Below are 26,386 nucleotides of genomic sequence, written 5' to 3' on the forward strand. Positions count from 1 at the left end.
AGTTACCAGAATGGTAAATAACAGCAAAACAAAATAAAAGTAATATCCAAAAGCCACGAAGCCAGATGATCCAAAGGAAAACTATATTTTAACTTCCTTCTTAACACCTTAGCTCACAAGCTTTTTCAGAGTATAGCATCAACAGAAACAACAGCACTTAATATGCTAAGCTTAATTAAGGCCATCTATATAGCTAAAAGACCTAACAGTGTGTTTCTTTAAAAAAATCTGTAGTAAAAAATATACTCTTTCTAAAAAAATAAATAAATTGGAATACATGTGGGAAAAGGTGCCCCCATTGCAGTAACCTGCAGCTGTTGGTACAACTTCCCATTACATTCAAAAAAAATTGTTAACTAAACAAAAATAAACCAACTGTATAACATAAGATGACACTGGACTATAAGCAAGAAAAAATGAAAGAGCTTCAAGTCCAAAACCATGCTGGATATTAATATATAAACTAACTACAGCTATTGTAATCCAATATATATTTCACCCCAGCTAATATCAGAAATTTTCTCTAAAAAATCAAAGGTATCTTTTATATAAGATCATAATTTTAAATAATTATGTAAAAAAGACCAATTTGGGATATAAAATAATTATACACAGATATAATTGGGCATCCTGGAGGGTTAAACAGGTCTTTATGTATCTTCAGAAGACAATAAAAATAAGCCATAGTGCAATTTTCAAAATTAAACCTTTTTCAATGTCATCCTTAGAAAAATATCCAAGTCTGTACCGCTTACTCAGCAATTCCTTAAACTCAATTTGTGAAGATACATATTTGCACATTTCTACCGTTCTGTAAACATTCTTATTATCCAAATGTTGAAAACACATTTTTTAATACCGTGGAAAATACATAACCAATTTGTTGCCCTTATCAGAAGATTTAAAAACAAACTCCCTCTTCCTACTCCAAAAATCATTATATTTCATTTCAACATTATAATTTAGCATAGCTAAAGCTGAGAGTTGTTGAACATTACATGTATCCGATGGACAATAAGCATTAATATCCATGTCTGAACTGCAATAATAAAAACTAACATCTGAATGCTCACTCAAATTCACATCACCCACAGTTTCACCTTCAGACAATTTTGAAAACAATTTTTTATTTAAATATACCTTATAGGTTCATAGGTTCATAGGTAGGTACCAGGCTATCTGCCCGAGGGCATTTATAAGCCTAGCCAGAGTGTGTCAGCTTTCGCCACCCCATTGATTAATTAACTGAGCCTCTGTCAAGAAGAGCCAATGAAGTGATCCCAGGGGTGTATTTTCTGTTACCCATCCACTCGTCAAGGTTCCTCTTGAAGAGTGTTAGTGAGGGGCTCTGCCTAATGTAGTTAGGAATTTTGTTCCAAAGCATGGGGAGTCTCAGTGACAGGAACCTATCCCTCCAGCATGTTCCATTTATTGTTGTGGTGAGGTTTCGGTCACTAGAGCAAGTGGCTCGCAATGACTTGGATTTCTTTAGGTGGAGCATGTCCATCAATTCTGAGTTGGACATGGCGTTGTAAGTCAGGCAGAGATCACCTCTGAGTAAGCGATATGCGACTGAGTATAGCTGGAGTTTTTCCAGTTGGGCTGCATAGGATATATGTTTGAGGCCAATAATCCTCTTGATGAGGTACTTTTGTGGTCTCTCCAGCTGTTGGAAGTATCTTGTGAAGTACATCCCAAATGGGGCATTGTACTGTATGATGGGTCTGATGAGTGACGAGTAGAGGGGCAATATAACCTCTTTATTTCTCGATGCAAACCCTTTAGTAATTAGATGGCTACATAGAAGGATTTCCTAACTACTTTGGCAATATGATTGTCAAAGGAGAGATTACTATCTACCTTGGTCCTCAGATTTCTTATTACCTCTTCTGTATTAAGGGGGCTGCCACCTATGTGGTAATTCATGGGTGTTTTGTTTTTCCCAAACGGGATGACTATGCATTTTTGGCATTTAGCTTGAGACCATGACTTTGACACCAGGTGTCCATCTCAGTAAGGCCCTTTTGGAGAATGTCCGTGTCAGCTGGAGAGTCAATTATGGCTCCCAGTTTGCAGTCATCGGCGAACTTGGTTAGCCATAGTCCTCCTGTGTTTGCCTGTACTTCTGAGAAGTATATGCCGAACAGTAGGGGTCCCAGGACCGAGCCTTGTGGGACCCCTCTTGTGACTGGTTTAGAGTCGGACCTGGAGCCCGCTATTCTTACTGTGTAAGTTCTGTCTGTAAGCCAGTTGGCAACCCATCTTGTGGCATAGGAGTTTATGTTCAGGCTGGTGAGTTTTTCTATAATTCCCGAGTGGGGAATGGTGTCAAAAGCCTTGGTGAGGTCAAGGTAGGCTGTGTGAACTACCTTCCCCTCATCTATGGCTTTGGTGACTGTCTCGAAGAAATCAACCAGGTTTAGTAAGCATGATCTGCCCTTAACAAAGCCAAACCGGGTTGGGTCAAGTGTTTGGAGGTTTCCAATGTCTTTGTTAATGAGTTCCATGATGATGCGCTCCATAGCCTTGCAGACCAGGCTAGTCAGGCTTATGGGGCAATAGTTACCAGGGTCAGTTGTGGCCCTTCCTTTGTGGAGCAGAATAACCATTGCTGTGTGCCATTCTATGGGCACATAGCCTGTGGAGAGGCAGAGGTTGAACAATGTGTTTAGGTGGGGGGTTAGTTCATTCTGTAGTTCATGCAAGATGCAGCTTGGGACACCATCTGGCCCCATTGATGCTGTGCTTTTGAAAGGGCTGTTTTCACCTGTGCGTTTGTGATTTCTGGGACACTACACTTTTCTGGTATTGTTGTGGGCTCTTTTGGGGGTGAGGGGGGGTGAAGTTTGCACTGAATCTATCTGCTAGGATGTTGGCAATATCAGTGGGTTCAGTATATTCTGTACTATTTTCCACTAGCTCAGAGCATATCTGTGAGTTGCCACTTAGATTCTTGACATAGCTAAAGAGGGCTTTGTGGTTATCTTTCGAATCCTTGGCTATTTTTCTTTCGAAGTTAGCCTTGGAGGATTTTATGAGGGACCTTAGTTTCTTACTGATACTGATCAGGGATGTCTTTCCTTCTTGGGATTGCTTTTTTTCTGAACTAGTTTCCTCCTTCTATTGTATAGCCTGTTTATGGCAGGGGTCCACCAGACTGATTTCCTTCTCTTAGGGAAGTGAGTCTTAGTTTTGCTAGTGATGGCATGATCCATGCATCCTTGTAGGTGCTCATAGAGTGCATTTGTAAAGGTTCCTGCATCTTGGACAGTGTTATCTTTCAGTGTGGAGGCTGTGAAACTTACCACCTCTGTCTTAAGTAAGATGAAGTTTGCTATAGAAAAGTTTTTCACTGTGGTATTCTTGGTTGGAGGTGGTGGTGTGATGTGGACATCCAGAGTGATTAGTTTATGGTCTGATCTAACCAGTGATGGGTTGACCTCCAGTGTGGAACACCTGTCACCCATGTTGGTGATGACCAGGTCCAATATGTTTTCACCTCTGGTAGGTGAGTTTACCAGCTGATCCAGGGCATTTGAGTTGATAAATTCCAGGAAGCGCTGGACCTGGGAGTTTGTACTTGAGTAGTTTTCCCAGTTAACGGTAGGGTAATTGAAATTGCCCAATATCAGGGTGTTCGGTAGGACCTTCATGTTTTCCAGTGTCTCCAGAAAGACAGAGTGGTGGTCCTGGGTCATGGAGGGTGATCTGTAGCAGGCCACAATTTTCATTGAAGATTTGCCTGATGTTAGTTGCACATGGATGATCTCGGAGGTATCATGCTGTGCCACTAACCTGGGGGTGTAGGAATCCTTGAGGAATATGGATACACCCCCTCTTTTTGTGTTTCGGTCCATGTTCTGTGGCCGAAATATGTGGTATGAGTTGTAGCCCAGTAGTGCTGGGGTGCATTGTGGAGCCTTGAACCAGGTTTCAGTTACTGCACAGATGTCAATGTTCTCCATACTGAGGAGTGCTTCGAGCATTTTGAGATTTAAACTCCTGGCGTTGAGTAGCATAACCCTCATTTTTTTTATTTGTGCTGTCTACAGAGGTGGGTTTGACTTTTGAGCCTTGCCTAAAAAAGGCAGTATGGGAGAAGCAAGAGCCTTGGCCAGTATTCGAAAGGCTAGGAGTGACAGGTGCAAGCCGTCTCTTAAGAAGCAATGAGGCTTGTCGAGCATGTCGTCCCAGGCTGACAGACACTGGATCCCCTTTGAATGACTTTCACACAAATCTAAAAATATCACATCTTAACGCATAGAGTTGATGTAGAACTGTTGGTACAAACTTTAAGCCACAGTTTTAAACAGATAATTCTTAATTTGAGAAAACATAACCTGATAAATTTACTATATAACCAGATGTATTGCTACTTAAAAAAGATTCACAATTTACACGAGGTAAACTAGTACCATTTACCTCTCTGAGAGTATTGATTTGTATGTCCTTCTCTTGAAACTCCTGCACTGGAGTTGTTTCCCCCTGTGGCATTTTCTATTATTTCTACTTAATTTCTTGCCTGCATTATGGCCTCAAAAAATGTTATGTATATTCCCACCTGGATGTTGTGTTGCAGGCAGAGGCAGATCGCCCAATAGCTCCTCATAGTTCCAGTCCATGGAAGTGCCTGAATCCTCTGATGAAGCAAAAGATGAGCCATGTTGTTTAACTGTCTATTCCTGGTTGAACAACCTCATGTGATACTGGCATTCAATTGACCATTCTTATAAACACACAGTTGATCTCATAATCATGGTCTCTTCTCAATCTAACTTTTTTTCTCAATATAAAATTCTTCTCAAACTAACACAGGTGCTCATTAATATCACTTAAAAAAGAATCAAAGCACACACCCCGTGACTGAGATGCAGCAGTAGAACAAACAGAAGAAATATTTTCCTTAATCTTCTGTTGCTAAGATAGGTCTCTTTCAATTAATATGTAAACTCACTCAATGGAGCAACAGTGGGCAGCAGCTGAAACCTTTTGCCCTCCTCATTAGAAACATTGAAAGGAGTAGAGGGGTGTTTTATTGTTGTCAGCCCTTAGGGGTAACTTCAAGTTCTAAATATCATTGTTGGCTTTGGATATAAAGAAAAAAAATGTTTCTTTAAAAATTAAGTTCTGTAGCTGTTCAAGAAGTACCTATATTATGGCAGAGACTGCCAATGCAAAGCACTGTCCAACTGACATAAAAGGATTAACCCCTCTTTTTCTCCTCTCTTGTTCCATCCTTCCTAGCAGTGTCGTATGGGTTCTGCCACTGCTAGCATCTCCATTTTCCTTAGGGATAAAACGCTCACTAACAGAAACAACACACTTCTCTATAGATCTCTGACTAGGATCCAAACTAGTCTCTTGAAAGATCCTAGGCAGATTCACTTTCAGATCACTGGCCATATTAAAGATACTAAGCAACACCAAAACAAAATTAAAGAAGAATCTAAAAACCATGAAGCCAGATGATCCAAAGGAAACCTTTATCTTAACTTCTCTTAGCACCTCGGCTCACAAGCCTTTTCAGAGTATAACGGATACAGCAGCACCTAATTTACTAACTGTAATTCAAACCCAATCATATAATTAAAAACCTAATTTACTATTTAATTAGATAAAAACATTGCAGTTACATTCTACATTAAGACCTATAGGAACCAGCATATCATATTTTAATGTAAGAGTTGTTTCTTTGTGTAAGAATCTACTTTTAATATCTAAATTATCAAATCATCCAACACAAATCTGATCTAAAATATTAGCATGTAGCCCTTTCCCATCCATATGGTGGCAAGTCTTATAGTGCATTGCAATAGGACTTTCTACTTTACCTTTCCTTATATCCCTCAGATGTTCCTGTAATCTTACTTTGAATGCCCTTGCTCTCCCCAATGTAAATTTTATTACATGGACATTTCAGAGCATATGCTATTCCCTTTGTATCACAGCTATAGTTGCCTTGTATATTATTTTTCTTTCCATTAATCCTACTGAAACCTTTCACTACATATTTGGAACTACAACATTTCCCACAAGGGGTAGTACTAACACTATTAGTATTCCTAATATTTGTTTCCATGGGAGTTTAAAACCTCCCATGGACTAACATATCTCTAATATCCCTCCCTCTTTTGTATGAAATACCTGGACCTTTATCTAACACATCACAAAAATCTTTGTGTTTAACCAAAAACAAAATCCAATAATATTTCAACAGGTTCATCACTTCCATACTAAAGGGACTATACGTAGTAACAAAAATATTTGTTTATTTTTCCCTTATTTTCAACTAAATGCCCCTTGTTTAAATGGGAATCATAACTACTTTCACCTTTCTTTATATTTAAAACTATTAACACTTCTTACCAAATTTTATTTATCATACCCTCTTCTAAGAAACATATGCATTGTAAGTTGCAATTCTTCATGAAAATCTACATCATTATTAGATAAACAATGCAACCTCAAAAACTCACCATGATGTAGGGCTAACAACATATGTGGGGGGGGGGTGACAACTATGTCCATTTAAATATCAATTGCCATCATCAAATTTTCTATATATTGTAGTATGCACACCTTCACTAGCAACCCCTTCCAACATAACATATAAGAATGATACCTTCTGCTTACTTTTAGGCCATCAAAACACAGATTAAATTTATTATTCTGTAGACCCTGCATCATTTTTTTAACTAATTCTTGTCCTCCCTGACATATAAATATTAGGTCATCTATATAGCTAAAATACCTAACAATGTGTTTCTTAAAAAAAATCTGTAGTAAAAATATACTCTTTCTAAAAAAAACATAAATAAATTGGAATATAAGTGGGCAAAAGGTGCCCCCATGACAGTGCCCTGCAGCTGTTGGCACAACTTTCCATTACATTAAAAAAAATTGTTAACTAAATAAAAATACACCCACTCTATAACATAAGATGACACTGGACTATCACCAAGAAAAAATGAAAGAGCTTCAAGTCCAAAACCATGCTGGATATTAATATATAAACTAACTACAGCTATTGTAATCCACTATATGTTTTCATCCCAGCTAATAGCAGAAATTTTCTCTAAAAAATCAAAGGAATCTTTTACATAAGATCTCAATTTTACTACTGAAGACAACAATAAATAATTATGTACAAAAGACCAATTTGGGGTGTAGAATAGTTACACACAGATATAACTGGGCATCCTGGAAGGTTAAAAGGGTCTTTATGCATCTTCAGAAGGCAATAAAAATAAGCCATAGTACAATTCTCAAAACTAAACCTTTTTCAATATCATCCTTAGAAAAATATCCAGGTCTGTACAACTTACTCAGCAATTCCTTAAACTCAATTTGTAAAGATGCATATTTGCACATTTCTACTGTTCTGTAAACCTACTCATTATCAAAATGTTGAAAACACATTTGTAATACTGTGGAAAATACATAGCCAATTTGTTGCCCTTGTCAGTGGTTTTAAAAACAAGCTCTCTTTTCTTACTCCAAAAATCATTACATTTCATTTTGACATTATAATTTAGCATACCCGAGAGTTGTTGAACAGTTTCATGGCAAAAAGGAGGCATAAAGATACTTTTATAAGTCACATTACATGTATTCGATGGACAATAAACATTAACATCCATGTCTGAACTGCAATAATAAATCCATTCACCTCCAGACAGTTTTGAAAAAAAAGTTTTTTTTTAAATATATCTTTCGCACAAATCCAAAAATATATTTTAAAGCACAGTGTTGAGGTAGAACTGTTAGTACAAACTTTAAGCCACAGTTTTAAACAGATAATTCTTCATTTGAGAAAACATAACCTGATAAATTTACTATATAACCAGATGTATTGCTACTTAAAAAAGATTCACAATTTACACGAGGTAAACTAGTACCATTTACCTCTCTGAGAGTATTGATTTGTATGTCCTTCTCTTGAAACTCCTGCACTGGAGTTGTTTCCCCTGTGGCATTTTCTATTATTTCCACTCAATTTCTTGCCTGCATTATGGCCTCAAAAAATTTTATGTATAATCCCTCCTGGATGTTGTGTTGCAGGCAGAGGCAGATCGCCCAATAGCTCCTCATAGTTCCAGTCCATGGAAGTGCCTGTATCCTCTGATGAAGCAAAAGATGTGCCATGTTGTTTAACAGTCTCTTCCTGGTTGAACAACCTCATGTGATGCTGGCATTCAATTGCCCATGCTTGTAAACACACAGTTGATCTCATAATCATGGTCCCTTCTCAATTTAACTTTTTTCTCAATATAATACTCTTCTCGAACTGACACAGGTGCTCATTAGTATCACTTTAAAAATAATCTAAGCACACACCCCGAGACTGAGATGCAACAGTAGAACAAACAGAAGAAATATTTTCCTTAATCTTCTGTTGCTTAGATAGGTCTCTTTCAATTAATAAATAAACTCACTCAATGGAGCAATGGTGGGCAGCAGCTACCCATAGTGCCAAAAACCTTTCACCATCCTCATCAGAAACATTGAAAGGAGTAGAGGGGTGTTTTATCGCTCTCAGCCCCCTTGGGGTAACTTCAAGTTCTAAATATCATTGTAGACTTTTGATAGAAAGAAAAAAAAAACAATGTTTCTTTAAAAATTAACTTCTGTAGTTGTTCATGTAGTACCTATATTTTGGCAGAGACTGCCAATGCAAAGTACTGTCCAACCGACATAAAAGGATTAACCCCTCTCTTTATCCTGTCTGGTTCTATTCTTCCTAGCAGTCTTGCATGGGTTCTGCCACTGCTAGCATCTCCATTTTCCTTAGGGATAAAACGCTCACTAACAGAAACAACACCATTCTCTATAGATCTCTGACTAGAATCCAAACTAGTCTCTTGAAAGATCCTAGGCAGATGCACATTCAGATCACTTGCCATATTAAAGATACTAAGCAACACCAAAATAAAATTAAAGTAATCCAAAAACCATGAAGCCAGATGATCCAAAGGAAAACTTTATTTTAACTTCTCTCTTACTGCCTCGGCTCACAAACCTTTTCAGAGTATAACATCAACAGAAGCAGCCGCACTTAATTTACTCACCTTAATTAAAACCCAATCACATAATTAAATACTTAATTAATTATTTAATTAGATAGAAACAGTTCAGTTGCATTCTACATTAAAACCAATAGGAACCAGTGTATCATATTTTAATATAAGAGTTGATTCTTTGTGTAACAACATATTTTTAATATCTGAATTATAAAACTGTCCAATACAAATTTGATCTAAAACAGTAGCTTGTAGCTATTCCCCATCCATATGGTGGTGAGTCTTAAAGTGCATTGCAATAGGACTCTCTGCTTTATCTTTCCATATATCCTTCAGATCTTCCTGTATGCCCTTTTGCTCTCCCCATTGCAAAATTTGTTAAATGGACATTTCGGGGCATAGACATTTCCTTCTGTATCAGAACTATAGTTGCCATGTATATTATATTTCTTTCCATTAATCCTACTGAAACCTTTCACTACATATTTGCAACTACAACATTTCCCACAAGGGGTAATACTAACACTATTAATATTCCTAATATGTGTTTCCATGGGAAGTAATGTAAAGAAATATAATGTACAAGGCAACTATAATTCTGATACAGAGGAAATAGTCTATGCCCTGAAATGTCCATTTAACAAATTTTACATTGGGCAAAGCAAAATGGCATTCAAAAGAAGATTACAGGAATATCTGAGGGATATATGGAAAGGTAAAGTAGAAAGTCCTATTGCAATGCACTTTTAGACTCACCACCATTTGGACAGAGAAGGGCTACAAGCTACTGTTTTAGATCAAATTTTTGTTGGACAATTTGATAATTTAGATATTGAAAATAGATTGTTACACAAAGAGTTAACTCTTATATTAAAATGTGATATACTCTTTCCTCAAGGTTTTAATGTAGAATGTAATTGGTATATTACCAGAATGTTGGTCAAGCTGTGCAGAGAGTTAAGAACAAGTATAAATGAATTCATCATAAAAGAGTTGAGAACAGACCTACAACCCTGATTATAAATTTTGAATAGTTTCAATGACATCACATACTGGCAGGAGATTGAACTAGTAATTTAGACTTTAACTTATAAACTGGTGTGACATTGTCAATAGAGATGGGAGGATTTTTCATTAGGAGATGGTTTGCAGCTCTCTGGCCAGTTAACGGGGAGGAAGAAGTGAGGAAACACATCACATTTTGGAGATCATGCCCATTTGGACAGCCTGAGTTATATGGAAGGAGGAGTTCAGCAATCACAGGATTAGGCTCAGCACAGATAATCAGGAGCTAGGCCAGCCTTGTCCATGAGGTACTCTATAGCAGGCAGAGTACATGGATTTTTTAGGGAAATGGTGTTGCATGCACTACAGTAGAGTATGTGCCAGGTATGAATAATGGCATTGCTGATTCTGCTTCACAGGATCAGAGACCTAGTTCTGGGGATGGCTCTTTTACAGAATGCATACAAGACATGGTCTAGAACAATGCAAGATAATGATAGGAAAGCTGATGTGAAAGTCATAGCCACCTAGTACCATAGCAGAGTATACCAAAGCACTGCATTTAGTAATGGTTTTCATGACCAGCTTACTACATAGTGAAAGAAGGTGGTCAAGACTTGAGTTGAAGGAGGTGGTCATTACACTTGATATGAAGATTTTAATGCACTAGTAGGAATATGGGGGTGTGGTGGTCAAAGCCATGTAGCCATCAGCTGGGTGCTAAAAGGAGCTGAGATCACCCAATTTGACATAAAATAGGGTATTACTATGATGCTTAAGGGATGGGGCAGAATTACAGGGAGAAGATGAGAAGCAAACACTATTAGGAAAACAGCTGTTGCCCATGCTACTGGATGAATTGAGAGTGACTGTGAATAACTACTGTAATTTCAATAGCTCCTCAGAAGATCCAATGTGAGCAATCCCTGATATCTCAGTGTAAGAATTTTCATGGTCATTGTCTTTCACTCCAGAACTTGTTTTTGCCTCCACATGGGTAAAACATCTTTTTTTCTGTCAAATTTTGATCACTCTGGATTATGGAAGTCCTTCTCCTAAGTCATGTATAATAAATAACACTGCCCACCTGTATGATGTCAGGCTGGTATAAGTAACATACCATGCAGTACAGTCTGGCTCCCACAGGGAATGCACAATGTGGAAGCAATCAGCATCCCTAGGATACATATACACAGACACATATATGCAGCTACAGATATACATCTATATATATATATATATATATATATATATATATATATATATACACACATATATGTAACTAGGCTGCTGTGGTGCAGCGGTTAGTGTTGTCGCCTCACAGCAAGAGGTCCTCCCATTCGATTCTCAGCTGGAGCACCTTCTGTGTGGAGTCTGCATGTCCTCCATATGGTTGAGTGACCGTTAAAACATGCAGGTAGGTGCGAGCGTGAATGGGCATGCCTTCTTTGAAGGTTGGGTGTTGGGCTGCCAACTCAGCACCATAAAAATCCATTGCCAATCATGAGCAGACCGGAGTTCCGCTGTGGCGACTCCTAACCGGGAAAAGCTGAAAGACTTTTCTATAGATATATATGTAACTACACATACACATGCAGAGATATGTGTAGGAAAATACATATGTAGAAGGTGCGCACAATATGGAACAGCCACTATGCCTACAGTTACCACCTTACCAACTGGACACTATATGAGCCACCCATACAAATGACAATCGTTGCCTGCAACATATACCCACAGAGATGTCAAAGGATATAACACCACACATAGATTTGCATACATGGAAAAGCTTTATTTGTGTACTATTACAGGTGTATATGCCATGTCATATAGCTGTTTAGACACTGACATCCATATAAACAGAGTAATGCAACTTTCTTTTCAGCTTTTCCCAATTAGTGGTCACTACAGTGGAACTCCAGTCCACTAAGGATTGGCAGTAGATTTTTATGGTGCTGAGTTGTTAGCCCGACACCCAACCAACTGTGAAACAGTTATGCTAATACAGTAGTCTGGAAAGGTTTACATATGTTGCTGTCCAGGCTGAGGCCTTCAAGTAATACAATAAAGACAGTCTGGGCCACAGGATACCAAACAATCAACAGTAAGTAATGCATATGTATAGGTCAGCAGCCTCTATCTACACTCTGTACACAATCCCTAGGGGGTAAAGACCTTAGATGACACAATGGGATGTAACTGTTACATAACAAGGCATAACTGACACCATCACAATCACACTGACAAACAGAACTGTGGGCCTGCATTTACCCATAATGGATTGTATGGTAATGTACATCCAGATACCTTAAGGCAGCCAGTGGCTTGCATTAATCATAAGAGATTTGTGGCTAATGATAGCAAGGAAGGACAGAGGAAAGAGAGAGAAGATCTGTACCTAGTCTGACACACTGAATCTTCATTAATTATACCAGACAGTGATTTCTGTGTTTACTGAAGTGCATGTGCAAGCAATACATTGATTCATTGGATCTTCTTTAGGGATAATACACAAAGTAATCTAAACTTCTAATAGACTGTCTAACACAAAGCAGGACCACCAATATTTGGTGTTATCTATTACTTGACAGTATGTGCCACAGTGTTATGGCAACAACATCAAATAGCTATTACAGCACTGACAAGGCTAATGGATGTGTAATGCACTGGAAAGTTATGTAAGTAGCAGTAGGGCATCCGAACAGTAAATGCCAGTACACCAACTATATTTATAAGCAAAAGAAGACTCCAGGAAACAACACATCAATACCTCAGATGGACCAGTGGAAGCCACATCTGTTAAATCCTTTACTGAAATGGTCACAGCAACTGCTATGCTAATGGATCCGGTCAAAGTGCACCAATGGCTAATAGAACTCCATGAAATTATAGTGGTTAACAACTTTCATCTTACAGGACACCAAGACTTCATCAGAACTAATTAATCACTAAACCCAAAGCCTCCCTTGGCACCAAAATATCTTAACCAGATGTAAATCTTAAAGAGACAGAGCACCACACATTTTATATACAAATAGACCATATAAAACCATTGCAAATGCTTCAAATCATATTAAAAGCATCAAGTCTAACCTCAAAATCCATTGAGAACTATTTAATTTATAAAATGAAGTCATTATCATAAAATCATTTGTTATAAAAAAAAAATGAAAAGTTATAATCTGGATGCCCTAAGTTTAAGGACAGAATTAATAGAAACACAGTCATTGAAACGAGGGTGGTAGTTGTGTCCAATTTCAGTTGCCAAAACAGTTCCCTGTAATCCAGTCTGTTTTCATAACTACCACCCCTCGGATCAATAGGTGCTATTTCAAGAATTCTAAATACAAATTTCTTAAAGTTGTCACAATTTTCTATAGGCTGAGCAAGTGTGTCATTAGGGTTCTTTCTCCTAATGTCATAGTAATGCTCGTAAATTCATTTTTTTAAACTTATTTCTGTTTTCCTGATATTTCCCCTTCAAAATGTTTATAATCATATTCCAAAATAATATTCTCAAGTTCCACAATACAATTAATATCATCAGCAGAAAGAAATTTACATGCAATGAGTGCTAATTCAAAATGTTCTATCTCCTCTGCTGTAAAAATGCAAGTAATTAGGTCCACTACATCAATGGTAATGAATATGGAACTCTCTCACCTCAAATTATTGTTTATCCTCCCGAGAAAGTCTCATGAATCCTTCAAAATATGGAGAATTTCACTCCCAATGATTTTAATTTTCTTTCAATGTATACTGCCAAAGGTTGTATCTTTGAGTCATGGGGTGCAACTATGGCTGTAAAGGGTGGTTCCAGGATATTTTTGGATATTTTCAGAATCCCAAAAATTGCTGGTATCACTGGAATGAGATTCCTTAAAAATTCAAAAAGAGAATCAGTAATTCTCCCTTGGAATTAATTGTGCTCAAGGAGGAAGTCTATACTTGTGTAAGTTATATTGACCTCATTCCAGGACACTAAACAATAGGTATTACCATCCTGGAGCATCTTCTAATTCACACTAGAGTAATCTAAGGTATTAAATATAACAACATAACAATTCCCCCATTTATCTGGTTTCATAATGCACAATGACTTGTTGGTCATCAAAGTTTGCAGGAGACCATAATCTTTTTTAGTTAAATTATGTTAGCAAAATTTTCTCTGGTAACAATTTTGCTTACAGATATCTTTGATATATATACTTGTTCAAAGGTCTGAATTAAAGAATGCATCACTATGTTAAATTTATTCCTTTTAACCAAGTGTTTCTTAGTATCTAAATGCTCCGTCTCCCCAAACGAATAGTTTTAGTTCAAGAATAGTAACAACTATGTCAGAATATTTGCTAGATATGAAAGTGAAATCATTCACAAAAAGAATTAAATGGTAAAGGGAAGTATCTAAATGACTATAAATAAAAACATGAAAGCCATTTTGGGTAAACTGAATACCATTACTATCCACTTTAAAACCTATCTTCCTTCTTTCAGTAGGTCCATTAAACCCATAGTTACTTATTCGTACCATATTTGCCTTTTCCCTCCCCCATGGTCCCTTAAATATCCTCCCTTGGTGTCAAAAAGACTATCCCCCAGATTTACTATTCTTCCATGCAGGATTAGCTTAGTCCTGCATGGAAGTGGCCATTTAGGAGCAGGATGGCAGCGCGCCATGCATATTAATGAAGGCACACTGCCTGAGCTCCTAATCTTACATGGAGCGTGTAAGAGTGCAGGGGGGGGGTGTCTGAGAGCAGCGCTCTCAGAATATACACTCCCCTGCAATGAAGAACTGCAGAAAGGCCAAAGGAATGAGTGAGACTGCTCATAGGTGTCCGCATATCCCCAGAAACATTTCCCCACATGTACAACAGCAGTAGTAAATACAAATCAAATAAACAAACCTTTTTTGTTTTATTAATAATCCAATTAAAGCTAACCGTAGGTGCGCGGGTGTGCCCATCGCTTAGCTATGGTTAATGCAGCTTAAATGGCTGAAGAGGATAACAAGAAAGATATATGCAAATTAAGCAGTATAGCAATAGTGTAGTGGGCAGAGCATTTGCCTTACATGCAGGCATTACCGGTTTGAGTTCCACTGCAGCACATTCCATTTTCCATAGCAAATCACATTATGACCAATATTTTAGTTGCATAACCCACTAAATAACATATATTTGTGAACTGGAGTACTGCATTAAATGCACATGTGAGGTGTCAGTGTCATAATGTTGCAAAGTCCCCAGATAAGCACATGTGCCCCATGCAGTATATGTACACAGGAATCATGGATACAAATGGAAGGCAAAATGTGTAATGAATGACAACTCCATACAGCTTCCAAATCCCCCATCTTCCCAAGAACCATTAGATACTGTCTACATCAGTGCAATTGTGTGGGAGTAAGCACTAGTAAGCAAGTGTAAGCACCAATAAGCAGTAGTAAGCATATTTAGGCACTAGTAAGCGAGTTTAAGCTGTTTGCACTGGGGTAAGCAATACACACACAGATTAAGCAATTTTGAAGCTAATTCTCTGTAAGCATATGTAACCGGAGGTTAGTATTGCTTACCCTTGCGCAAACTCACGCAGACCCGCTTACAACTGCTCAAAAGTGCCTTAATCACTCTGTATCCAATGGCCCTTGTTCTGCCCAGCAATAAAATAAACAGCCTTGCAGATCTTGAACCCAGGACCTTATACACTATAGTCACAGTAGTTAACCATCAAGCCATCACAGCACTACAGAAGAATGAGGTATTACCAAAGAAGTCCTCACCATAGTAAAATTAAATGGAACCTGTGAAAGGAATCAGTATACAGTCATATGTTTTATAAGCCACTACATAACATAAATATGTGAACTGGAGTACAGCAGTAAGCCCAGATGTAAGGTGTAATTGTAATAGAATGTTGAAGTCCCCAATAAAACACAAGGACACCATACAGTGTACGTACACATGAATCATGAATACCAGGCATATATATATAAGATATAATGAATAAGAAATCAATGCAAAAAAGAAAATATAATGCAAAGTCTAATGTAAGCAACACTACGCATTGCACAGGCCAGCTTAGGAGGTGTAAGCAATGTGTAGGCCAGCTAACTCAATGTTCCCAGTGTTATACCCCTTTAAACAATGCCAACCTTAGGTAGGCAGGTTTGCCCATAGCCTAGCCTTTTCAAAACTGGCCAATTATGGAAAAGTGCAGGAAATCACCCTACTTAAACCCAACAGGTGGGAATGCATCTCATAACTGGTTGTAGCTTTCTCTTGCAGGCACTATGGCAGAAAGGGGAGAGGGTGTGCATTTCTGTGTGCAGCTCTGGTACATGCAGAAGTCCAGAATCATGGCTGGACTCCTAGTCAAAGACCATGAGCAGAGACTGCTGCAGGGCCAGTACCAGGGTTCCCAGTACAAAGCAGAAGCCTGGGACCATCTCACCCATTACCTCACCAGTGCTATTGGCATACCCCGAGCTGGTGAACAGGTCAGGCATCACTATGCCGACCTGACCCGGCGTAAGGGGTATCTCTTGGAGCAATAGATCCAAGAGGCTAGAATGGCAGGGGCTGTCCCAGCTGTGTGTATCACTCCACTATGTGTGTAATAATCACCAGCTCATGTATATCATGGATAGATATGGCTAAATATCCGAAAGTCCAAACTGTGAGTAAGCAAACACGGCTCTCTTGATGGTAGATAAAAGATAAAACTTTATTCAGATACAAACTAATGAGTGATTCATGCCTCCTGGCTCTTCTTCAGACAATACAACCACTACAAAAATCTCAATAAAAAGGGGGTTGCCTCCCCCGCATTATTTCACAACAATCAATCATATATCTTCAACAATTAAAATATACCTGCTGGCAACAATCATCAAATGTAATGTGAAGTCAAAGACTTCACATATCAGCTAGCTAGTTGATATGTGAAGTCTTTGACTTTCTATTATTGCATTTTGCTTTTTTGGGAGAGCTTCATCCCCAGCTGCTTTTGGATTTGTGATTTGTACTTATGGCTAAATATTTCTCTTATGTCCTCTACAGCCTGGAGAGGTTGCAATGCCAGGCAGGTCAGTAAAACTCTTGCATGTACTGTCATAGGAAATAAATCTACAAGTATTAGTAAATTAATTGCCTGTATAAAACTTGTATTGTTTAAGAAAATTACTGCATACACTGGAGAATATGGCAGGAAGGGTCTCATATAGTTTGTATGTAAATAAAAGTGTAATAGCCTGACAATGAAAGTCTAACTGCTTAACTGCATGTGTATACTCTGGTATCATATGGTAATGTAAATTTGCAATCACATAATAGTACTGTTGTATTAAGCACTGTTACCCACACTGTACACGATAAATAGAATGTGTAGGAATGCCTGTATATGACTGGTGTAATCCCCAGAGGCCAATTAGTACAACTGAGAGACACATAGACAGAAAACAGTGAAAAGGCAGACAACAAAATACGAATAGCACATGCAACTGAGAAGTGAACTGCTGTATTTCTAGCACACACAGCCATGGTTCGAATCCTGGCAGTGACAGTAGTCTGCATACAGAATCATACCCCACAACTGCACAGATAGGTCCATAATGTCCAGTAAAGTGGCCTATATCTGCAGCCTGTCAACCTGTCCCCCTAGGAAATCAGTGGGATGATCCCAGACATATAGGTAGGCAACAGGAACTACAACTGATTGACACACATCTATAAGAACAAAGCTTGCACACTAGCAACTCCCCAAAATCTTATGTGTGTAAGAAGCCATGTATGTCCCATTTATAGCCCCATGTTGTCAAGCTGTGGCCAGAGTGTGTACAGTAACAGAGTGAGATGTATGTGCATAATAGTAATGTGGAATCTGCTACTGTGTGTGGTAACATTCAGGTAGTGCTAACAAACATTTGTCCCACAGGTCTGTCAGATACCAACACTGTGTCCAGAAATACAAGAATGATACCTTGTACTGGTACTGTTTACTTTGGAATTGTATGGCATTGTGACTGATACAGTTGCTTCGAATAATAAGGTATTATTATTCGCCCACACTGTCCTACAAAATATAACTGTCTAGAAAATCCTGTATAAGACTGTTGTAATACAAGGTCAGAATGCAAAACCACAGGATAATTAGAAGACAGAAAGCAGATAAGAGATATACAGCAATATCTATATAGCACACACTACTCTGAAGGACAGTGTTTAAGTTGTAGCAAACACAGCCATGGCCTGAATCCTGGGAGTGGAAGTAGGCTGCATACAGAATCATACCCCACAACCATACAGATAAGACCAGAATGTCCAGTATATGGGCCCATATTTGCTGTCTGTCGCCCTGTCTCCCTGGGAAGTCTGTGGGATGATCCCAGATGTCTAGGCAGTAAACAGGGAATACAACTGATTGTCACACATCTATGAGAATAAACATGTCACTCTAGCAACTCCTGAAACTGTTATGAGAGTAATAAGCCAAGTATGTCCTATCTACATCTCCATGTTGTCAAGCTGTGACCAGATTGTGTACAGTAACCAAGTAAGATGTATGAGCATTATACTAGTGTGTAATCTGGTACTTTGTGTGGCAACATTTAGGCAGTGCTAACAAATATCGCTCCCACAGGTACGTCGGATACGAAGACTGTGCTGATAAAAAAAAGCTTGATACATTGTACTGGTACTTTTTACTCTGGTATTATATGGAATTGTGAGTGTTGCAGTTGCTCCGAATAATAACGTATCACTGATCACTGTCACCCACACTGTGCTACATAATATAACTGTGAAGGAAAGCCTGTATAACAGTGTAGTAAGTCACTAAAGATTGAAGAGGGCAATAGTCTAGATATGTCCCAGCTCACCTGCATGTGGTGAAGACATGGCCAGAGCCTGTGCAGAAAGAGAGGGACAGCTATGTGCACAACGTCAACCTGGAATCTGAGAGTATGTGTAGAAACAGTTAGTGTTAACAAACATTCCCTCCACAGGTATACCAGGTAAGAGTTGTATACTGCAGGTAAAACCAGTTCATGTATAACAATGACGACAGCCATATCACTGTCCAAACTAAGGCTATAGGGTACTGTAGTAATACTTGTAAGGTACAGATAACAACACTGACTAGGAAAGGAATGTGGACTACAGGAATATACTAGTTGTTAATTGACATCCCCCCCCCCCCACCATATCTCCAACAATACACTAAGTACCCACCTCAACTGGTATGTAATGAGTTCACTGTTCTGATTATGTCCTATTGGTTAATGATTATTTAAATCTGTTTCCATGCATGTGCTATATTGAAATATTCCAGCTGTTGTTATTACCACTGTGGTCCCATATATGCATGTGTTCCATTTGCTATGCAAATGTTCCATATCTGGTGTCTGGGTTAATGGAAATATCTGTGCATGCTGTTATACCTAACCCTGGAATGTGATGACTATTACTAACCCACATATGATAAAATTTAAACACTATAGCACATTTGGGATGGCCGGTCCCAGTGGACCCACCTGTCCCACCTCAGCTGGCCATGGCACTGGGCACCAGCACATCTGGGGCCCAACCCAGAACCTCTTCGTTTGTTGGTCCTGCACCACCTTCAGGTGGAACCGCCTCAGGGGATGGGGCTCCCCACCCACCCCAGGAGCAGGTGTGGACAGGAACCTGTCATGCATCGCCAGGTCTGGGTTGTGGTGCGTAGCAAGCTCCGCAAGGAGGTTGGAGATCTGCTATGCCAGCTCAAGGGCTGTGTGTCACAACTAGAGGGTTGGCCTGGCTCTGCGACTCAGCCCCCAGCACAGCCACATTCGGGGCTGTGAAGGTGCAGTGGTGACTGCCCATGGGTGGGGATCTCAGTCCCACTGTTTCCACTAGGGGGCTCATGGGCTTCCTATGTTCCAACACCCCTCCCCATCAAGGTGTCTACCCCTCACATGTGTCATATACTGCCCCTGTATGCCTCTTGTTTGTCTTGTCTGTTAACCTACCCAACCTACCTCCTCAAATATGCCTACTATCCCTCCCCAACGTCCCACTCTCACCTGAAAAAAAAAGGGCAATCTGTTCCCAAAAAAAATCTCGCCCCATACATAGCTGTCCATTTCGCACACGTGTTCACTGGACACATGTAATCTGGTCTAATTGGCATCACAACATATTATTGTTGTCCTCACACCTCTCTCAGATGTTTGAGTGTCCAAATCTACCTCCAAAGTCAGTGTATAAATACAGCTGTTCCTGTATAATGAATGGGCAGCTATGGACCTTCCCTACACCCTTCCTGCACATCCCTAGCTATTTTCCTTACTGTCTTTCCCTCTTTGTGCCCCTTTTTCACCACTTTCCTATCAACCCTTTTGTCTTTTCTTTTAAAGAAATTAGCGTGGGGATAAGTGGGAGTAAGCACTTTTTAGCAGCAGTAAGCGGGTGTAAGACTGTTTGCGTGGGGGTAAGCAATGCCTACACAAGTTAAGCAATTAAGAAGCTAAATGAGTATAAGAAACTGTAACCGGAAGTTAGCAGTGCTTACAACTGCGCAAAAGTACCTTAATCGCTCTGTATCCAATGGCCCTTGTTCTGCCCAGCAACAAAATAAACAGCCTCTGTAAGGTTCGAATCCAGGACCCTGCATACCATCGCCAAAGTAATTTACCACTAAGCCATGTTAGATATACATATCCCTGATGATGTTTTCACAAACATATCATACAGCCCAGGCATTCAACAGTACAGAGAATGTATTTCAACATGTAGATGTATGTGTGTGTGTGTGTGTGTGTATATGTATTAATAGCTAGATATAACATATCTATATATGTAGATACAGATATATATATATATATATATATATATATATATATATATATATTTATATAAATATATATATATATATATATATATATATATATATATATACACATATATACATACATACACATACATCTCTAGATATATTTGTCTAAATCTATATGTATATATATATATATATATATATATATATATATATATATATATATATATATATATATATATATATATGTATATATGTCACAGTAAGACGTTGTCCTGTTCGATACTCAGCTAGACCGTCTTCTGTGGGGAGACATGTGTGAATAGGCGTACCTTCGTTGAAGGTTGTGCGTCAGGGCCGGCAACACGGCATGTAAAAATCTACTGCCAATCATTAGCAGACCGGAGTTCCACTGTGGCGACCCCCAACCAGGAAAAGCCGAAAGACACAACAACATATATATATATATATATATATAGATATATATATATATATATATATATATATATATATATATATACAGCAATTTATATAAAAGTAAGCAGATATATATATCTATATAGGTATATACGGACATACATCTGTAGATAAAAATGGGAACATAAAAACATATATGTCCACATGCACCATTAATGGGGTTGAGAGGCCCCAAACATCATACATCTTGTACGAATAGGTATCCCCCCACAGCCAAACATGTCTGCCCTGCAATACACCACCAACTGTTGCAGATCCCATAATCAGGACTTGACACGACATGGGCACAACTTGTTAACAGTACTCCATCCAACCTGTATGATGTCAGGCTGGTATAAGTAACATACCATGCAGTACAGTCTGGCTCCCACAGGGAATGCACAATGTGGAAGCAATCAGCATCCCTAGGATACATATACACAGCCACATATATGCAGATACATCTATATATATATATATATATATATATATATATATATATATATATATATATATAAACACATATATGTAACTAGGCTGCTGTGGTGCAGCGGTTAGTGTTGTCGCCTCACAGCAAGAGGTTCTCCCATTCGATTCTCAGCTGGAGCACCTTCTGTGTGGAGTCTGCATGTCTTCCATATGGTCGAGTGACCGTTAAAACATGCAGGTAGGTGGGAGCGTGAATGGGCCTGCCTTCTTTGAAGGTTGGGCATTGGGCTGCCAACTCAGCACCATAAAAATCCACTGCCAATCATGAGCAGACCGGAGTTCCGCTGTGGCGACTCCTAACCGGGAAAAGCTGAAAGACTTTTCTATAGATATATATGTAACTACACATACACATGCAGAGATATGTGTAGGAAAATACATATGTAGAAGGTGCGCACAATATGGAACAGCCACTATGCCTACAGTTACCACCTTACCAACTGGACACTATATGAGCCACCCATACAAATGACAATCGTTGCCTGCAACATATAACCACAGAGATGTCAAAGGATATAACACCACACACAGATTTGCATACATGGAAAAGCTTTATTTGTGTACTATTACAGGTGTATATGCCATGTCATATAGCTGTTTAGACACTGACATCCATATAAACAGAGTAATGCAACTTTCTTTTCAGCTTTTCCCAATTAGTGGTCGCTACAGTGGAACTCCGGTCCACTAATGATTGGCAGTAGATTTTTATGGTGCCAAGTTGCTAGCCCGACGCCCAACCAACTGTGAAACAGTTATGCTAATACAGTAGTCTGGAAAGGTTTACATATGTTGCTGTCTAGGCTGAGGCCTTCAAGTAATACAATAAAGACAGTCTGGGCCACAGGATACCAAACAATCAACAGTAAGTAATGCAGATGTATAGGTCAGCAGCCTCTATCTACACTCTGTACACAATCCATAGGGGGTAAAAACCTTAGATGACACAATGGGATGTAACTGTTACATAACAAGGCATAACTGACACCATCACAATCACACTGACAAACAGAACTGTGGGCCTGCATTTACCCATAATGGATTGTATGGTAATGTACATCCAGATACCTTAAGACAGCCAGTGGCTTGCATTAATCATAAGAGATTTGTGGCTAATGATAGCAAGGAAGGACAAAGGAAAGAGAGAGAAGATCTGTACCTAGTCTGACAAACTGAATCTTCATTAATTATACCAGACAGTGATTTCTGTGTTTACTGAAGTGCATGTGCAAGCAATACATTGATTCATTGGATCTTCTTTAGGGATAATACACAAAGTAATCTAAACTTCTAATAGACTGTCTAACACAAAGCAGGACCACCAATATTTGGTGTTATCTATTACTTGACAGTATGTGCCACAGTGTTATGGCAACAACATCAAATAGCTATTACAGCACTGACAAGGCTAATGGATGTGTAATGCACTGGAAAGTTATGTAAGTAGCAGTAGGGCATCCGAACAGTAAATGCCAGTACACCAACTATATTGATAAGCAAAAGAAGACTCCAGGAAACAACACATCAATACCTCAGATGGACCAGTGGAAGCCACATCTGTTAAATCCTTTACTGAAATGGTCACAGCAACTGCTATGCTAATGGATCGGTCAAAGTGCACCAATGGCTAATAGAACTCCATGAAATTATAGTGGTTAACAACTTTCATCTTACAGGACACCAAGACTTCATCAGAACTAATTAATCACTAAACCCAAAGCCTCCCTTGGCACCAAAATATCTTAACCCGATGTAAATCTTAAAGAGACAGAGCACCACACATTTTATATACAAATAGACCATATAAAACCATTGCAAATGCTTCAAATCATATTAAAAGCATCAAGTCTAACCTCAAAATCCATTGAGAACTATTTAATTTATAAAATGAAGTCATTATCATAAAATCATTTGTTATAAAAAAAAATGAAAAGTTATAATCTGGATGCTCTTAAGTTTAAGGACAGAATTAATAGAAACACAGTCATTGAAACGAGGGTGGTAGTTGTGTCCAATTTCAGTTGCCAAAACAGTTCCCTGTAATCCAGTCTGTTTTCATAACTACCACCCCTCGGATCAATAGGTGCTATTTCAAGAATTCTAAATACAAATTTCTTAAAGTTGTCACAATTTTCTATAGGCTGAGCAAGTGTGTCATTAGGGTTCTTTCTCCTAATGTCATATTAATGCTCGTAAATTAATTTTTTTAAACTTATTTCTGTTTTCCTGATATTTCCCCTTCAAAATGTTTATAATCATATTCCAAAATAATATTCTCAAGTTCCACAATACAATTAATATCATCAGCAGAAAGAAATTTACATGCAATGAGTGCTAATTCAAAATGTTCTATCTCCTTTGCTGTAAGAATGCAAGTAATTAGGTCCACTACATCAATGGTAAGGAATATGGAACTCTCTCACCTCAAATTATTGTTTATTCTCCCGAGAAAGTCTCATGAATCCTTCAAAATATGGAGAATTTCACTCCCAAAGATTTTAATTTTCTTTCAATGTATACTGCCAAAGGTTGTATCTTTGAGTCATGGGGTGCAACTATGGCTGTAAAGGGTGGTTCCAGGATATTTTTGGATATTTTCAGAATCCCAAAAATTGCTGGTATCACTGGAATGAGATTCCTTAAAAATTCAAAAAGAGAATCAGTAATTCTCCCTTGGAATTAATTGTGCTCAAGGAGGAAGTCTATACTTGTGTAAGTTATATTAACCTCATTCCAGGACACTAAACAATAGGTATTACCATCCTGGAGCATCTTCTAATTCACACTAGAGTAATCTAAGGTATTAAATATAACAACATAACAATTCCCCCATTTATCTGGTTTCATAATGCACAATGACTTGTTGGTCATCAAAGTTTGCAGGAGACCATAATCTTTTTTAGTTAAATTATGTTAGCAAAATCTTCTCTGGTAACAATTTTGCTTACAGATATCTTTGATATATATACTTGTTCAAAGGTCTGAATTAAAGAATGCATCACTATGTTAAATTTATTCCTTTTAACCAAGTGTTTCTTAGTATCTAAATGCTCTATCTCCCCAAACGAATAGTTTTAGTTCAAGAATAGTAACAACTATGTCAGAATATTTGCTAGATATGAAAGTGAAATCATTCACAAAAAGAATTAAATGGTAAAGGGAAGTATCTAAATGACTATAAATAAAAACATGAAAGCCATTTTGGGTAAACTGAATACCATTACTATCCACTTTAAAACCTATCTTCCTTCTTTCAGTAGGTCCATTAAACCCATAGTTACTTATTCGTACCATATTTGCCTTTTCCCTCCCCCATGGTCCCTTAAATATCCTCCCTTGGTGTCAAAAAGACTATCCCCCAGATTTACTATTCTTCCATGCAGGATTAGCTTAGTCCTGCATGGAAGTGGCCATTTAGGAGCAGGATGGCAGCGCGCCATGCATATTAATGAAGGCACACTGCCTGAGCTCCTAATCTTACATGGAGTGTGTAAGAGTGCAGGGGGGGTGTCTGAGAGCAGAGCTCTCAGAATATACACTCCCCTGCAATGAAGAACTGCAGAAAGGCCAAAGGAATGAGTGAGACTGCTCATAGGTGTCCGCATATCCCCAGAAACATTCCCCCACATGTACAACAGCAGTAGTAAATACAAATCAAATAAACAAACCTTTTTTGTTTTATTAATAATCCAATTAAAGCTAACCGTAGGTGCGCGGGTGTGCCCATCGCTTAGCTATGGTTAATGCAGCTTAAATGGCTGAAGAGGATAACAAGAAAGATATATGCAAATTAAGCAGTATAGCAATAGTGTAGTGGGCAGAGCATTCGGCTTACATGCAGGCATTACCGGTTTGAGTTCCACTGCAGCACATTCCATTTTCCATAGCAAATCACATTATGACCAATATTTTAGTTGCATAACCCACTAAATAACATATATTTGTGAACTGGAGTACTGCATTAAATGCACATGTGAGGTGTCAGTGTCATAATGTTGCAAAGTCCCCAGATAAGCACATGTGCCCCATGCAGTATATGTACAAAGGAATCATGGATACAAATGGAAGGCAAAATGTGTAATGAATGACAACTCCATACAGCTTCCAAATCCCCCATCTTCCCAAGAACCATTAGATACTGTCTACATCAGTGCAATTGTGTGAGAGTAAGCACTAGTAAGCAAGTGTAAGCACCAATAAGCAGTAGTAAGCATATTTAGGCACTAGTAAGTGAGTTTAAGCTGTTTGCACTGGGGTAAGCAATGCACACACAGATTAAGCAATTTTGAAGCTAATTCTCTGTAAGCATATGTAACCGGAGGTTAGTATTGCTTACCCTCGCGCAAACCCACGCAAACCCGCTTACAACTGCTCAAAAGTGCCTTAATCACTCTGTATCCAACGGCCCTTGTTCTGCCCAGCAATAAAATAAACAGCCTTGCAGATCTTGAACCCAGGACCTTATACACTATAGTCACAGTAGTTAACCATCAAGCCATCACAGCACTACAGAAGAATGAGGTATTACCAAAGAAGTCCTCACCATAGTAAAATCATATGGAACCTGTGAAAGGAATCAGTATACAGTCATATGTTTTATA

This window comes from Protopterus annectens, chromosome 11.part0, assembly GCF_019279795.1.
Source record: "Protopterus annectens isolate FY-2018-M chromosome 11.part0, PAN1.0, whole genome shotgun sequence".
Taxonomy (NCBI): Eukaryota; Metazoa; Chordata; order Ceratodontiformes; family Protopteridae; genus Protopterus; species Protopterus annectens.